General features: G+C 43.4%; 1 pseudogene; it reads left to right on the top strand.

Moving 5' to 3' along the window:
- The first annotated feature begins 509 nt into the window (after positions 1–509).
- LOC133254415 (NEDD8-conjugating enzyme UBE2F-like) lies at positions 510–1,566 on the top strand (annotated as a pseudogene).
- The last annotated feature ends 16,241 nt before the right edge of the window (positions 1,567–17,807 follow it).

Below are 17,807 nucleotides of genomic sequence, written 5' to 3'. Positions count from 1 at the left end.
TTTTTTTAAACTTTAAAGAGCTAAACAAATACATTACCACTGCAGATAAAAAGCTTTATTGGTATATTATTCCCAGTGATACTTTACAAATGTACTCCAACATGTTCCGTTCTAGGAAAGTAACAGATATTGTGAATTCTTGACAATTGTTTCTTAATCTGTTCATAGTTGAGCAGGATGTGGGTGTGTTCTAGAGAACACTTTATTTTTCCACAATTTCCACATTTGGAAAAACTGAAAAAGAGTTATGGAAAATTGGAGGGGCTCACATGCTGAGTTTTAAACTAAACTGTCTGACAAAAAATGAAATAAATGTAAACCAGTTGTCAGGTTGCACTGTTCAAACAGAAATTAAGATGTTCCTTCTTAAAAGCGAGAGTGAACACTGACTCATGAAGACAACAGCTCTATATATTTACCGCAATCTTGTTAGTTGAAACATTTTCTTAATAGTTCATAAGCACTAATTATTTGCAGTGTCTTATGCAGTTGGTTTATTAATAGTTTATCCTGGACTCCTGGTCCTGCCACCTGGAGCCGGTGCAGGTGTGAGGGGCCGTGTCTCGCCGCTGCCCACCGGCCGGGCATGGTGTTGGGCGCCAGGCCCACCTCGCCTGTCTTGGGGTGCCCAGGAAAAAGGAGGCAGTGATGCTGATGCTGGTAAGCAAGCTGAAGCGGGATGACGGTCTCAAAGAGTCCCAGGCATCAGCCACAGCCTCTGACTGCGCTTGGCAGGTGTCCGTGAGGGACAGGCTGCTCGTGAAAGAGGTTGTAGAACTTGAAGCCAATTTACCTTGAACATGTAAAGTGCATGTTCCTGACCCAAACAAGCTTCATTGTTTTCAGCCAACTGTCACCCCCAGGTGAGGGTTACTACCAGGGTGGAAAAATTCAGTTTGAAACTGAAGCTCCTGATGCATGCAACATGGTGCCTCCCAAAGCGGAAATGCTTGCCCGGGACCTGGAACCCCAACATCACAGAGACGGGCGAAGATATGTCTCAGGTGACTGAAAGAACATTCGATCGATAGCACCGGCTGGGCCCCCATGAGGACATTGAAGGCTGTTGTTTGGGGATTAAACTCTTTGTTTACTGATCTGTAGAATTTTGATGATCCACCGACTATCCAAGCTGCGGGGCATCATTTGCGGGACAAGGAGGACTTCCGGCATCAAGTGGAAGACTTCATTAAGTGCTGCGCCAGATTATATGAGGAGAGGACTGCAGGGCCCTGGGCTGTGGCAGAGAAGATTGCCTCCACCTGAAACCAGAGGGAGCCTCTCCCCAGTCCTCAGCTCCCCTCAGTCCTGCTGGGTCGTCTGAGTCCCATGACCACGTTGTTCTCAGGAAGAACCTCTTCACGACTGCCCATTGTAGCCAGAGAGTTCCACATAAATGCAGCCAGAACATGTGTCTGGGGTTCTACTGTTTACCTTAACGTGTTTACTTTCTTTGAAACCGGACTGTATAGGCTGTTGATGGGAATGAACTCAGTGTCGAGGCTAGAGCCACTTCTCCCTTCCCCCAGTCAGTCCCGCACAGGTGACGCTCATGTCGCGCTCCGTGTAGCTCACAGATAGGCCAGCAGAAACCCGCTGCAAACTGTGATTGGTGAGAAGCCTCTTAGCTCCGCCCATGAATGTCAGCCGCGCCTAGGTTTCCTGACGCTTCCCAGAATGCAGTCAGTCATTTACTGCAGATCTCTTAGTGAAATGTGTATTTTATTTACGGTAAGTATATTTGGGAACAGATTTGTAGTTGGTACAATTTAATGCTTTTTTTCTATTCTCATTTAGTTTGTATTTTCATTGTATAGAGCAGACAGAAAGATGTTGGGTCAAGCAACTATTGAGAAATACAAAGAAAGTACGAAAGGCAAAAAAAAAAAAAAAAAAAGTTTACACTGAGTAGAGACATATGTATAAAGTTATCTTATATTACAAATACCCCCTGAAACTTTTATGTCAAATATTCACTTCCCACCCACAGCATTTTTTTTTTTTTTGAGTCCATGATTTCCTGACACTTTTCAGTTATATTAAAACTCAATCTCAGACTTTCCTGTTGGTCCAGCAGTAAAGAATCCACATGTCAATGAAGGGGATGTGGTTTCCATCCCTAGTCTGGGAAGAGTCCCCATGCCGAGGGGCAACTAAGCCTGGGTGTTGAGCCTGCACTTTGGAGCCCTCCAGCCACAATTACTGAAGCCGGCATGCCTAGAGCCAGTGCTCCACAAGAGAAGCCACCACAATGAGAAGCCTGCATTGTGATAAAGAGTAGCCCTCCCCTTGCCACAGCTAGAGAAAGCCCACATGCAGCAAGGGAGACCCAGAGCAACCAAAAATAAAAACTTAAAAAAAAAAAAAACCCTCAAAATCGGGTTGGGGAGGGATGGATTGGGAGTTTGGGATTAGTTGATGCAAATTATTGAATAGAATAAACAACAAGGTCTTAAGGTATAGCAAAGGGTGTATATAGTATATTTAATATAGTAAGTATATAGTGTGTATATATCATAGTAAGTATATAGTATATATAAATCATAGTATATATAGTAAGTATATAGTATAGTAAGGTATATGTAGTATACAGACATCACTATCCTGTGATACTTTGCTATATCACAATATTGTTAGTCAATTATACTCCAATATAAAATAAAAAGTTAAAAGAAGTTACAAGGTTTAACTAAGGAGTGAGAGAACAAGGAAACTAATATTTATTAAGCATCTTTTAAAATGGTAGGCATTGTGCTACATATTTTACATGTTATTTCATTTAATACTTAGGACTGTGAATTAGGTGTTATTATTTCCAATTTAAAGATTAGATTTATTAAAACAATGAGATATCAATACACCTATCAGAGTGACCAAAGTCTGAGGCACTTTTAATGCCAAGTGCTGACAAGGATGTGGGGCAACAGGAACTCTAAAGTGGTACAGCCACTCTGTGGGTGTCCCAGGTGATGCTAGTAGTAAAGAGCCCGCCTGCCAATGCAGGAGACGTAAGAGATGTGGGTTCAATCCCTGGGTCAGGAAGATCCCCTGGAGGAAGTATGGCAACCCATTCCAGTATTCTTGCCTGGAGAATCCCATGGACAGAGGAGCCTGATGGTCTACAGTCCATAGGGTTGCTAAGAGTTGGACACAACTGAAGTGACTAAACCACCACCACCACAGCCACTTGGGAAGGCAGCTTGGCAGTGTCTTATAAACCTACTCCTACCATATATCATCCAGCAATCGTGTTCCTTGGTATTTATCCAAATGAATTAAAAATTTATGTCCACAGAAAAAACCTGCACATGGATGTGTAAAACAGTTTTATTCATAACAGCCCAAACTGGGAAACAGCCAAGGTGGCCTTCAGTAAGAGACAGGATAAATAAACTGTGGAACATCCAGACAATGGAATGTTATTTGGCACTAAAAAAAAAAGGGTTATCAAGCCATGAAAAAAGCATGGAAAAATCGTAAATACACATTAATAAGCAAAAGAAGACAATCTGAAAAGGCTACATGTTGTACAATTCAACAATATGGCATTCTGGAAAAGGGAAAGCTATGGCAACAGTAAAAAGATCAATTGTTGCCAAGGATTAGGCAAGGAGGGATGAACGAATGGAGCACAGAGGATTCTTAGGGCAGTAGAATTAGTCTGTATACTGTAATGATAGATACATGTCGTTATACATCTTTCCAAACCTATAGAATGTACTACACCAAGAGTGAAGCCTACTGTTTAACTATGGATTTGGGGTGATAATGATGTATCAATGTAGGCTCATCAGGCACCCCACTCCAGTACTCTTGCCTGGAGAATCCCAGGGATGGCAGAGCCTGGTGGGCTGCTGTCTATGGGGTCACACAGAGTCGGACACAACTGAAGCGACTTAGCAGCAGCAGTAGCAGCGCCGCTCTGGTGGGGGATGTTGATAGTGGTAATGACGTATCAATGTCAGTTCAATGATTATAACAAGTGTACCACTCTGGTGGGGAATGTTGATAGTGAAGGAAGTTTTGCATGTGTGGGAACAGAGGGTATCATGTACTTTCCACTCAATTTTGCTGTAAATCTAAAACTGCTCTAAAAAGTAAATTCTATTTTTAAAAGAGTGTGTGCATGTTCAATCACTCAGTTATGTTCAACTCTTTGCGACTCCATGCTGTAGCTCTCCAGGCTCCTCTGTCCCGGGGATTATTTTAGCATGAATACTGCCAAATGGAGTGGGTTGCCATTTCCTCTCCAGGAGATATTTCTGACCCAGGGATCAAACCTGAGTCTCCTGTGGCTCCTGTATTGGCAGGCAGATTCTTTACCGCTGAGCCAGCACCCCCTCAAAAAGAGCACACATTTCCCCCCAACTATGAGGCTCTACAAGTTTGAAAATTCACCAAGTCAGAACCCTTCTGTAATACCTAACTTTAGTTATTAACAAGACATTCTTCTGCTTCCTACGGTTGGCAGGCTATCTAGATTTCCCTTAAGCATGCTACTGGATTAGATGGTTCATTTTGAATTTTCATGTGATTATTTTTTTTACTGCAGGGCATTCAAATGGATGATTATTGCCATAGTCTTGAAACAGAAAGTCAAAATTACTTTTCTTAAAAGTAAATAAATACCAAAACCCAAAACAAAACAAAAATATCCTGTGATAAACCACAAGGAGAAGAATATTAAAAAGAACGTATACACACACACATATAACTGAATCACTTTGCTGTACAGCAGAAATTAAGACAACATTATAAATCAACTATACTCAATAAATTTAAAAAAATCTCAATCTGATCCAATCTTAAATGTAAACCTCCAATTTCAAATCTGATTTAAACCATCTCTCCCTTACCTCCTGGACATCCCCAATCCCCTGGTAGCTGATCTCCAAAGATGGCCTTAAAGCACCATGCCCTTCATTGTCCCCCCTATACTGGATCTGAGCTGGGCCTTTTCTTTTTTTATGTAATTTTAAAAATTTATTTTTGGCTGTCTTTGCTGGGTCTGTTGCTGTGCTGGCTTTCTCTAGGTGGGGCAAGTAGGGGCTATTCTCTAGTTGCAGTGTGTGGGCTCCTCATTGCTGTGGCTTCTCTTGTTGCAGAGCATGGACTCTAGGCTCTGTGGGCTTCAGTATTTGCAGCACATGGGTTTTACAGCACAGACTCAGTATTTGTGGTGCATGGGATAGCTGCCCCAAGGTATGTGGGATCTTCCTGGACCAGGGATCGAATCCGTGTCCCCTGCATTAGCAGGTGGGTTCTTTACCACTGATCCACCAGGGAAGCCCTGAGCTGGGCCTTAGACTCCTGTTAATCAGCAGAAAAGGCTGCTGTGCCAGTTCTGAGTCAAAAGAGAGCCTTATAACTTCTTATTTTGCATATTTGGAGGCCCTGAGCCATCAAGTAGGAAATCTGGTATGTTAACATGTCATGTGGAGAAACCACGTGGAGAGGGAAAAGTCCTGAGCCCAGATAACCCATAGTCCTCGCTGAGCCCAGTTCTCTAGGTGTCTCTGCCGAGGGGCCAGATGTGTAAATGGGACACCATGGGCAGGAAAGCCTAGTCAGGGCCGCAGGCAATTGTAGCTCCAGTGACCTGCTCATGGAGCAGAAGAACCACTACCCAGATGAGTGCTGTTGACCCTCAGAAGCAAGAGATGAAAGCCACTACATCCTGGGATGGTTTATTACACAGCAATGGGGAACTGGAACATTTCTTATGCCCATATCTATCTGGCTGGGGAGAGGGACATGACTTTTCTCTTCACCTCCCTCTTCTGTTTCTAGCTTTCTGTGTTGGGGACTGCTAAGAGTGGTGAAAACAGGGACAGTCTTTGCTCTTAACTGCTCCCACACCAGGTGATACACTGGAGATGGCTTGGACCAGATTGTTTAAGCCAACTGTTAAATTTTTAGGAATTTTATGGGCCAAATGTTACAAATGCCACCATTAAAATTTAAATTACATAAAATGATACTAAAATAAATTATACTAAAAAAGAGGCAATAAATACTCAAAACTTGCCATCTCCTATCTTATTTTGAGCATTGGTGGTACAGTGGTGAGCATAGCTGCCTTCCTATCTTATTTTGCTATCATCTATCGTGTCTTTAAGATTATTGATGTGTCTTGCACATGTCTGGTGGAGATGCCATAGAGCCACATGCTTCTGTGTTAATTTTTTTAAACCTCACAATCAGTGAGTAATGTCATGTCAGTAGCTTAGAATCAGCCATGGTGGGAATCTTTATACCATGGAAATGAGCAAAACATTAGAAATTAGTAATTTTTCCTTGTGGATTAAGCTGGTTGTTAACTTGGAATCCTCTGTTATATGTATTAATATATAGGTCTTCTTGGTCCACCCTGGCTAGTGGGTGATGCCTTCTCTGGGAAAGGCAGGAAAATATTAACCCTCTGAATTTTTTGAAGGTGTCCAGTGAGACCCTAATGCTGGAAAAGATTGAGGACAGGAGGAGAAGGGGGCAACAGAGGATGAGATGGTTAGATAGCATCACTAACTCAATGGACATGAATTTGAGCAAACTCCAGGAGATAGTGAAGGAAAGGGAAGCCTGACATGATGCAGTTCATGGGGTCTCAAAGAGTCAGACACTACTTAGCGACTGAACAACTACAACAAATGAGACCTGCTATTATTCCAGCTCCTCACTTGGGAAGTTTTCGATCCACCTCCTCATTTTGGCCCATAGAATACCTCTCCACTTCTTGCTACTAGTTCCTTTGGCCAGTGGATAGCCCCTGTTTGTAGAACACAATAGATCAAGCCTGTCATCTTCCTGGATGTCCATCTGACCCACCAGATAAGGCTGGGCTGCAGAGTCGCACATGACTTAGTGACAGACTTTCACTTCAAAGATAAAGAAATATGGTTGTCTGGAAAAAGAGTTTACTGTTAGTCTAAGTAATCATGAGTGCCTTGAGTTAGGTTCCCTGGGAAGTAAATTCTGAGATGGAGCTCAGTGTATAGAAAGTTTATTAAGGTTGTGGGTTAAAGATGAAGAAAAGTTGGGCCAGAGGATAAGTTGAACTGAGGAACAGTCACATAAGAACTCTCCTTACACTGTGGGACACTTTGAAGCTGGAAAGGCCCTTCAGACTATATGCAGTCTGCCCAGTGGGGCACATGACCTTGGCCAGGGGGCCCTCTTCAGTTGAGGTAATTCCCAAACAGAGCAAACCATCAACAACTTTGATGGTCATTGGTTGGGGCATAAATCTTTCCATCTTGAAGGGGGGATCTGGCTGTGCCACTGTATACATGACAGACATCCCTTTCCTGGTGCAATCTACTAACTTTGCATGAATTCTGGGGCCAGTTCCTCTAGGATTCTGGTGAGCTTCTGAGGGGAACTTACAGGGGGACAGTGAGTGAGACAAACGACACCCTCACCACCGCAGTTAGCCTGGTGGCCACACGTGATATTCACTTTCTCCCTCCTTGGCTAACCATTCAAAATTCCCTTTGCCCTCAGCTAGTGGCTCAACTGGTCTGTGGGGTTTCCTTGAGCAGAAATTCAGACTCTCATCATTGAGGGGGTTCAGTCCCCTTTCTTAGGCTGTGGCTACACCATCTATGATGGGTACATGTTGCTGAGTACCATACTTTGGTGACAAAATACTAAGAGCAGTCCAGATGGACTACTCGTGTGCCAAACATAAACCTCTCTGCCCAGTCTGGGTAATGGCAGGTCTTCCTTCTCGTGACTGATGATCAAGGCAGATTACCCCTGAAAGGCCTTTGACAGGAGTTTCCCTAAGTGGTTGGGTGGCAGGTGTAGCTTAGAGTATGGTGGGATTCTCACAAGTCCTCCTGATGCACAGGATCCCTCTTTAGGATCAAGGTCTGGTCTATGGCCATACCACCCTGAACGTGTTGGATCTCAAATGATCTCAGAAGCTAAGCAGGGTTGGGTCTGGTTAGTACTTGGATGGGAGGATCCAAAGTCTCAACTCACAGAAGTCAACTTACAGGGACTGGAGAATGAATTCCCTAAGAGAATGCTGGAAAGTGTTGTTTAGCCTAAAAAGTAAACCAATGAAGACTTTGTTATACATCCTCTGCTCTGTATATCACAGTGTTAGGTAAAGACAGAATTTTTACTCTACATTGAAATGACAAGTAGAGTATATGAATAATGAGATCCAATTCCTAAATCATTTTTAGCTAGTAAACTACTAAATAGAAAATAAATCAGTGAAGTGATCAGGATTACTGAGAAATATCTTAGACATAAATTTCAGAGAGGATAAATCAGCAACATTTGGAGCCAGGAATTTGGGGATTAGTTCTTCCTTTAGATCCTTACTGATTGACTAAGGTGGCCACATGTGGGGTCTGGGGAGCCTCAGAGAATTTTCTGAGAGCTAGGAGAGTAAGACTGGGAAGTCAAGCACATTAGGTACATTTCTTGATATTTGCAGCACAACCCAAGATTTAATTATCATTAGGCCCTATGTTTGTAATTCTTTCTGACCCACCTTAATGCGTGGCTCTGCTTTCTTCCTATTTTAGTCTTAGTAAGGAGAAAGCTGATCTTCCCTGGTGGCTCAGACAGTAAAGCATCTGCCTACAATGCCTACCATGCAGGAGACCCGGGTTCAATCCCTGGGTAGGGAAGATCTCCTGGAGAAGGAAATGGCAACCCACTCCAGTATTCTTGCCTGGAAAATCCCATGGATGGTGGAACCTGGTAGGCTACAGTCCATGGGGTTGCAAAGGGTCAGACATGACTGAGCGACTTCACTTCACTCACTCAAGGAGAAAGCAGGGCTTCCCTAGGGACTCAGTAGTAAAGAGTCCACCTGCCAATGCAGGAGATGCAAAAGATGCATTTCAACCCCTGGTTGGGAAGATCTCCTGGAGAAAGAAAGGGCAACCCACTCAGGTATTCTTGCCTGGAAAAATCCCATGGACAGAGGGGCCTGGTGAGCTACACTCCATGGGATTGCAAAGATTAGACAACCTAGCAACTAAACAGAAACAACAGAGATCAACAGCATCTGCCTTTCCACATTCTACAGTCTTCTCCATGCCAGCATAGACACTAGTATTAATACTAAAATGAACAGATACTGATAAAAATGATTTAGGAATTGGGTCTCATTATTCATATACTTCACTTGTCATTTCAAGATAGAGTAAAAATTCTGTCTTTACCTAACACTGTGATACAGAGTAGAGGATGTATAATAAAGTCTTCATTGATTTACTTTTTAGGCTAAATGTGTATTGAGGGAAGGGCTAAGCCATGTACACATATCACCACTACTAGTCATTTGGGACTCACTATGATGAAAGTGAAAGTCGCTCAGTTGTGTCTGACTCTTTGTGACCCCATGGACTAAACAGTCCATGGAATTCTCCATTCCAGAATATGGAGTGGGTAGCCTTTCCCTTCTCTAGGGGATCTTCCCAACCCAGGGATTGAACCCAGGTCTCCCACATTGCAGGTGGATTCTTTACCAGCTGAGCCACCAGGGAAGCCCCACTATGAAGACCTCATTATGATTTTTATTTTACAAACAGGACCCCGAGGCATAGGATGTCTGGGAGAGATGATTAATACCAGAAGGGAGAGAGAAAAGAGGAGGAGCTGTGAGATTTCTCTTGTGTCCTTTTGCTGCTTTTCATATAGCTGTCACACCCGTTCTTTTGCTCTAGTGATTACAGTTTTCAAATAAAAAATCAGGACACAGGGCTTTAAGCAATGCCTTCTGTGCCACTGGAGGGAAACGGAGGCAGCCAGCACTGTGCGTCTGAGGAAGCGTGGAGGCAGGTGCTTGCGTCCCACTTCGTCTATGTGACTGGGTACCACCTGGGAGACTCTGGACAAGGACCCCTATCTCTCGCCACCTGGTTTCCCACTGCAAACTGAGGTTGATGAAGGGTGGTTTTCTCCTACGCTACTGGCAAGAATGTAAATTGGTGCAGCCACTATGGAAAACAGGACAGTGATTCCTTGAAAAGCTAGAGTTGCCACAGGATCCAACAAGCCCACTCCTGGGCACATATACAGACAAAATGATACTTCAGAAAGATACATGCAGCCCTATGTTCACAGCAACACTATTCACAACAGCCAAAGCATGGAAACAACCTAAACGTCCATCAATAGATGAATGGATAAAGAAGATGTGGTGCGTACATACGATGGAATAAAACTCAGCCATAAAAAGAAGGAAATAATGCAACTGCAGCAACACGAGTGGTCCTAGAGATTATCATACTAAAAGGTGAAGTCAGAAAGAGAAAGGCAAATATTATATCACTCATCAGTTCAGTTCAGTCATTCAGTCATGTCCGACTCTTTGCGACCCCATGAATCACAGCACGCCAGGCCTCCCTGTCCATCACCAACTCCCAGAGTTCACTCAGACTCACATCCATCAAGTCAGTGATGCCATCCAGCCATCTCATCCTCTGTCATCCCCTTCTCCTCCTGCCCCCAATCCCTCCCAGCATCAGAGTGTTTTCCAATGAGTCAACTCTTTACATGAGGTGGCCAGAGTACTGGAGTTTCAGCCTTAGCATCATTCCTTCCAAAGAACACCTGGGGCTGATCTCCTTCAGAATGGACTGGTTGGATCTCCTTGCAGTCCAGGGACTCTCAAGAGTCTTCTCCAATACCACAGTTCAAAAGCATCAATTCTTTGGCACTCAGCTTTCTTCCCAGTCCAACTCTCACATCCATACATGACCACAGGAAAAACCACAGCCTTGACTAGACGGACCTGTGTTGGCAAAGTAATGTGGCATCTAAACTATGACACAAATGAACCTACCTATGAAATGGAAACAGACTCACAGACAGAACAGATTTGTGGTTGCCAAGGAGGAGGGAGTTTGGGATTAGCAGAGGCCAACTATTATATATAGGATAAACAACAAGGTCCCACTGTATAGCACAGGCAACTATTTTTAATATCCTGTGATAAACCATAATAGAAAATAGTATATAAAAATAATGTAAAATATGTATAACTGAATCACTTTGTTCTATAGCAGAAATTAACACGACATTGTAAATCAACTCTACTTCAATTTAAAAGGTTTTTAAAATTGAAGGGTGGTTTTGAAAATTAGGCAAGACAGCCCACACAAAAGAGTTGACCTAATGCCCTAGTTATGTGTGTCAAAATAGTTCTATTTGAGGCTTGTAACCCAGTGAGGGTGACATGTGTATTCTGTTTTGGAAAATGCAACACCCATTGTTGTTGTTGTTCAGTCACTAAGTTGTATCCGACTCTTTGCGACCCCAGGGACTACAGCGTGTCAGGCTCCCCTGTCCTCCACTATCTCTTGGAGTTTGCTCAAATTCATGTCCATAGAGTCAGCAAGACCCATGGTGGTTCTTTTTAAGCTTATCTGAATTTTGTTCCATTCCTAACTCAGGAGTGTCAATGGTGCTTTTCTTTTTTCTTTTCTTTTTCTCTCCTAAGATCTTATTTTCCAGGCTCCCAGAGCTGCTTCTCTGACCATCTGGTATTTTGGCCCAGCTAATAAGATAATGCTTTCTTGTTTGTTTGTTTGGATTTCGTGATTTGGTGGCTTCTGTGCTGATTATCTGATTAGAGCTCTCATTAAGTACCTTCCCTTTAGCTTGTCAACAAACAAGTTTTTCCACTTACAAGATCATCTGAATAATTAGTTGGACATTCTTGAGCCTGAGGCAAAGATTTTAGATCCCTGAACTCATTTTCCTCCTCAGTGTTAGTCAGTGTTACTCAGTCTGACTTTCTGATCTCATGGACTGTGGCCCACCAGGCTCCTCAGTCCATGGAATTCTCCAGGCAAGAATACTGGAGTGAGTAGCCATTCCTTTCTCCAGGGGATCTTCCTGACCCAGGGATTGAACCCGGGTCTCCTGCATTTCAGGCAGACTCTTTACTGTCTGAGCCACCATAATTGTGGTCATTTTGTCTCCTGCTAAATTCAAATTTAGGAGCGCTACCTCTTGGCAGCATGGTGGCTCTCTGGCCATCATTTCTGCTTTGGGAATCTCTTTCTGGATAGTGGGGCTGCTCACTATACGGAGGCTCCTTGGAGGGTCAGTCAGACCCTTGGGACCCACCTCCTGGGCATCACTGTTGCCCCTGCACTTTCTACCTGCCCAGAAGGGCTCCAGCTTGGGATGTGATGTTCTGTCATCACTGTCTTGAAATCCTTCATAATCTTATCTTTGAATTTGTGTTTTGCAAGTGAAGTCTAATGGGATCACAGAGATGTGCTGGTGGCTTGGAGCCTGTGTCACACACAGTCCCTTTTCTTGCCATGTCACTGCTTCCCTAGGACAGTTTGTTCACTGCCCATGCCCCTGCCTTGGTCCAGTGGCTACTATTCTCTTCTGGCCTCCAGTGGGGCTGGGTGCAGGTTCCAGGACAGTCGGAGGCAACGCCATGTGCTGAGTTGCAGGGAGGGGGCGGGATTGGGAGTCCATCATGGTGAAGGTCTGCACTTGTGCTGTCACTGACTTGTGACTGAGGGAGTTTAGTAGTAGATGGTGGCTCAGAAGGTAGAGAATCTGCCTGCAGTGCAGGAGACCTGGGTTTGATTGCTGGGTCAGGAAGATCCCCTGGAGGAGGGCATGGCAACCCACTCCAGTATTCTTGCCTGAGAAATCCTATGGACAGAAGGAGCCTGGAGGGCTCCTTGGAGTCACAAGAGAGTCAAACATGACTTGGCAACTAAAACAACAATGTATACATATAGCTGATTCACTTTGCTGTACAGCAGAAAATAAAACATTGTAAAGCAACTATACTCCAATTTTAAAAAATCAATGCAATATTTGCTGTCCTGTTTTTAGACCTATTTTCCACATATTTTCTATGATACAGTTAAATGAACTATAGTGTGTGAGTTTGGGGGACTCAGTCACATCTGACTTTTTGCAACCTTCTGGACTGTAGCCTGTCAGGCTCCTCTGTCCATGGGATTTCCCAGGGAAGAATACTGGAGTGGGTTGTCATTTCCTACTCTAGGGGATCTTCCTGACCCAGGGATTGAATCTGTGTCTCTTGCATCTCTGGCACTGGCAGGCAGATTTTTGACCACTGCATCACCTGGGGAGCCCAAATAAACTATAGCATAGTATTAAATCAGAATATACTAAATCAGAACATCTAATTGCCATTCCAATAAATGACATTGCTACTGTGGTCACTGCTTTGGAGTTGTGATTGCCCAGTTCTCCAGAGCAGGGTGGCAATTCCTGCAGGAAGGAGGCTCTGGTTCCTCTTTAAGTCTGAGTAAGTAAATATTTGTGTTCAATTTGATGCAAGTTCTCCCCAGGGAAGTCAAGCTGGGTGGCTGAGTTTGACCTGTCAGGAGAGGGTTATCATGAACTTTGTCTTGTTTCCTCCTCCTTAAGAAAATAATCGCTCTGGACAGTCCCATTCAGGGTTGCTTACACTAACTGCCCAAGTGAAAAGTGTCATTGAGCCTGGTGTAGAAGCTTTTAATTTCACACAATCTCTCCCAAAGAAATTAAAAGCAAGCTGTTCTCATTTTCTGTGTTACCAAATCGGTTCCTCTTACAAAACATATTAGCTAATGTCTACTAAACAGCCCTGAGAAAGACGTCCAAAGAAGGTCAGAAAGCCACTGTGGCACCTGAGTCCCCCTGGATCTAGTTCAGAAAACCTGGGTTCTAACTCCTGCCCTGTTATTTACACTGAGTTGTGGAGAGGAAAAGATGACATATGAGAACCTGGCAGAGTCCGGGACACAGGAGGTAGCTAATAATTGTTTGTTGTGAAAGGGTATGAAAATCACTTGTAGGTACTTTAAAACTCTCACTTAAGTTCTTATTATCAACCAGAAGGGAAGAAGCGATGTAACTTTATAATTTGAGCAATATCATATTTAGGATGAGAGTGTATTTGAACTCATTTAACTGCATGCGGCATTGTGAGATGTTAGTGCCCATTTTGGCATCCTCTGTACACATGTCTCAGGCAGGACAGTGTAGAGTGGACTTCCCACCTGGAAGTTTCTGTCTGCTGTGGGTCCAAGAGACTCTCCCTCCAGAAGCCATGTGACTATGGGGCCTCTGTGGCTCCCAGGGGCGCTCAGCAAAGACATTCCTACCCCTTCACCAGCTGTGATTTGTGTCCCGTCGCTCAGCAGCAAGCAGAGGGTATGTAAACCCAGTGTAAATGGCCACTGGACATCAAGGATATCACAGAACTGAGAAAGTGAGGATGGTTTCTTGTAGAAGTGTTAGGGGTTTCAGGTCTTAAGCGTTTTAGGCAGTAGGGTGCTATCTACAGTCAAAGTACTCAAGTTAAAATTGCCAAGCATGGAAGCAACCTCAGTGTTCATCAGCAGATGAAGAAGCTGGCATATATGTGTGTGTGTGTGTGCGCGCACGTGTGTGCGCACTTAGTTGATCAGTCGTGTCCAACTCTTTGCAATCACATGGACTGTAGCCCACCAGGCTCCTCTGTCCATGTAATTCTCCAGGCAAGGACACTGGAGTGGGTTGCCGTGCCCTCCTCCAGGGGATCTTCCCAACCCAGGGATTGAACCTATGTCTTCTGCATCCAGGTGGATTCATCTGAGCCACCAAGGAAGCCCAAGAATACTGGACTGGGTAGCCTATCCCTTGTCTAGGGGATCTTCCCTACCCAGCAATTGAACTGGGGTCTCCTGCATTGCAGGCCAATTCTTTACCAGCTGAGCTACCACATATACGTGTGTGTGTGTGTGTGTGTGTGTGTGTGTGTGGCTTCTCAGATGGTGCTAGTGGTAAAGAATCTGCCTGCCAGTGCATGAGACATAAGAGACATTGGTTGAATCTCTGGGTCAGGAAGATCTCCTGGAGGACAGCACAGCAACCCATTCCAGTATTCTTGCCTAGGGAATCCCATGGACAGAGGAGCCTAGTGGGCTACAGTCCATGGGGTTGCAAAGAGTTGGACATGACTGAGTGACTAATACCCATGCACACACACAGAATGGGATACTACTCAGCCATAAAAACGAAACTGATTTTGTCATATGCAGATGGACTTTGAAGGTATTATGCTAAGTGAAATAAGTTAGAGAAAGACAAATAGTATATGATATCACTTACATGTGAATCTAAAAAAAACACAACAAACTTGTGAATATAATAGAAAGAAGCTGACTCCCAGATATACAGAACATACTAGTGGTTACCAGTGGGGTGAGGGAGGTGGGAATAATGAATTAAGAGGTGCAAACTATTTAGGTATAAAATAAACTACAAGGATATATTATACAACACAGAGAATACAGACAGTATTTTACAATAACTATAAATGGAATAAAACCTTTAAAAATTGTGAATCACTATGTTGTACACTTGAAACTTATATAATAGTGTAAGCCAATCAGAAAAGAAAAGGAATTCACAGAAAAGCAGTATGCAAGAAAGCCTCCCCAAACTAATTTTAATAATAATACAGTAAACATTCCATATGTTAAGCCAGAAATCTGTTACTTTATAGTGGGTTGAACAAGATTCAGCTGTTTATGACCTAAAAAATTACAGATTCTTATGATTCTAACAGGGAGGCCTGGCGTGCTGCAGCTCTTGGGGTCGCAGAGAGTCAGACTTGACTGGGCGACTGGACAGCAATAACATGATTCTAGCACTCACATACTTTTACCACATAACACTTTGTTTTTGCTAATCTTGTGGATCAGCTGAACCCAGATGGTAACCATGATTTTAGTGTAATTTTAGTATTATGTTCATAGACAAGAAACATGACATTGAATTTTTGGCTATGTTACGATACCTAATATTTTTTGCTCAGAGGAGGCATACAAATCCCACTAGCCATTGAGTAGTTGAAATGGTTTACAGTTTGAAATCCTCATATGGAATAAGTGGTAACTCTCTTTTATATCCAGAATGTTGCTTATAATCTGGCCAGAACCCTCACTGCCTCGCCTTGCCAAATAAGGGATGCTCAGAAAATTGGAAAGTTCTAAGCCATTAACGTTTTGAAATGTTCCCAGAGTGATGATTACTCAAGTAAGGGCCCTATGACTCCTGCCTACGCACAACAAAACTATTTCCACTTGACTTTGCTACAGATTAAAGAGCCAGGAAAAATGACACCCATATCAGAGAATCATTGCCCCGTTAGCCAGTAAAAGCATCCACCATTTTCAGAACATTAGCCAGCAAGAGCGTTTCTTTGGTGCCAGAGGCTCGGGACCAAAGCAATCTTTGCGTTTTCTGTCTGTGACATTTCCTTTTAGAGACAGTCAAGCTTCAACTTCTCTTCTACGCATAAGTGCATATCATCCGTTGTCCCAAGTATCCGGCTGATATTATCAGCAAGGTCGAAAGACAAATTGATAATTTAGCTTCAACTACTGCTCTGCATGAATCAGCAGGTTACGCAGAGATGAATGACTGCAATGTGCCATCCGGAGACATAAATGTTCAGTTGTTATTTGTGTTAGGAGGCCCTTGATAAAAGCTTCATTATTTTACAGAGGGAGTAAGAGTTCCTGCCTACCAGCTACAGGGAATACTGTGCTCTTTGCTCTTTGTTTTCTGTGACTTGATTGTCACCAAATGCCTGACCTTGGCTCTTTGTACAGCTGAGAAGATTAGGGAAGGTAAGGAGGCGGAGAGAGTTTTTAAGACTGGGCACAGGTAGAGAAAAGGCTTGACTTCTGTCTCCAAACTTTCATCCAGTAACAGATACCACCCCTGTCCCCCGCATACTTGCCAATGACTGGGCATTTTGATGTCAGAAACAGATTATTTCATTAGAGGGACATTCCAATCAATGTCTTTTTCTGTAGTGTGTTTGGGCTTTTCAAAGAAGAATATGTACATAGAGAAAAATAATCATTATAAGAAGCACAAACTGCAATCAAGATTGCCGGGAGAAATATCAATAACCTCAGATATGCAGATGACACCACCCTTATGGCAGAAAGCTAAGAGGAACTCAAAAGCCTCTTGATGAAAGTGAAAGTGGAAAGTGAAAAATTGGCTTAAAGCTCAACATTCAGAAAACGAAGATCATGGATGGCATCTGGTCCCATCACTTCATGGCAAATAGATGGGGAAACAGTGGAAACAGTATCAGACTTTATTTTTGGGGGGCTCTAAAATCACTGCAGATGGTGACTGCAGCCATGAAATTAAAAGACGCTTACTCCTTGGAAGGAAAGTTATGACCAACCTAGATAGCATATTCAAAAGCAGAGACATTACTTTGCCAAGAAAGGTCCGTCTAGTCAAGGTTATGGTTTTTCCTGTGGTCATGTATGGATGTGAGAGTTGGACTGTGAAGAAGGCTGAGTGCCGAAGAATTGATGCTTTTGAACTGTGGTGTTGGAGAAGACTCTAGAGAGTCCCTTGGACTGCAAGGAGATCCAACCAGTCCATTCTGAAGGAGATCAGTCCTGGGTGTTCTTTGGAAGGACTGATGCTGAGGCTGAAACTCCAGTACTTTGGCCACCTCATGTGAAGAGTTGACTCATTGGAAAAGATTCTGATGCTGGGAGGGATTGGGGGCAGGAGGAAAAGGGGATGACAGAGGATGAAATGGCTGGATGGCATTACTGACTAAATGGACATGAGTTTGAGTGAACTCTGGGAGTTGGTGATGGACAGGGAGGCCTGGCATGCTGCAATTCATGGGGTCACAAAGGGTCAGACACGACTGAGCGACTGAATTGAACTGAGACTCTATTATTTACACTGTACTAACAGAATGTAACTGTCTGACCCCAGAAAGTAAACTTAACTTCTCTTTGCTTCTATTTATTTATCCCTAAAAT

Source organism: Bos javanicus, chromosome 9 (genome assembly GCF_032452875.1).
Source record: "Bos javanicus breed banteng chromosome 9, ARS-OSU_banteng_1.0, whole genome shotgun sequence".
Lineage (NCBI taxonomy): Eukaryota > Metazoa > Chordata > Mammalia > Artiodactyla > Bovidae > Bos > Bos javanicus.
Note: the sequence above shows the minus strand (reverse complement) of the source record. Positions and strands in the feature narration are given on the sequence as shown.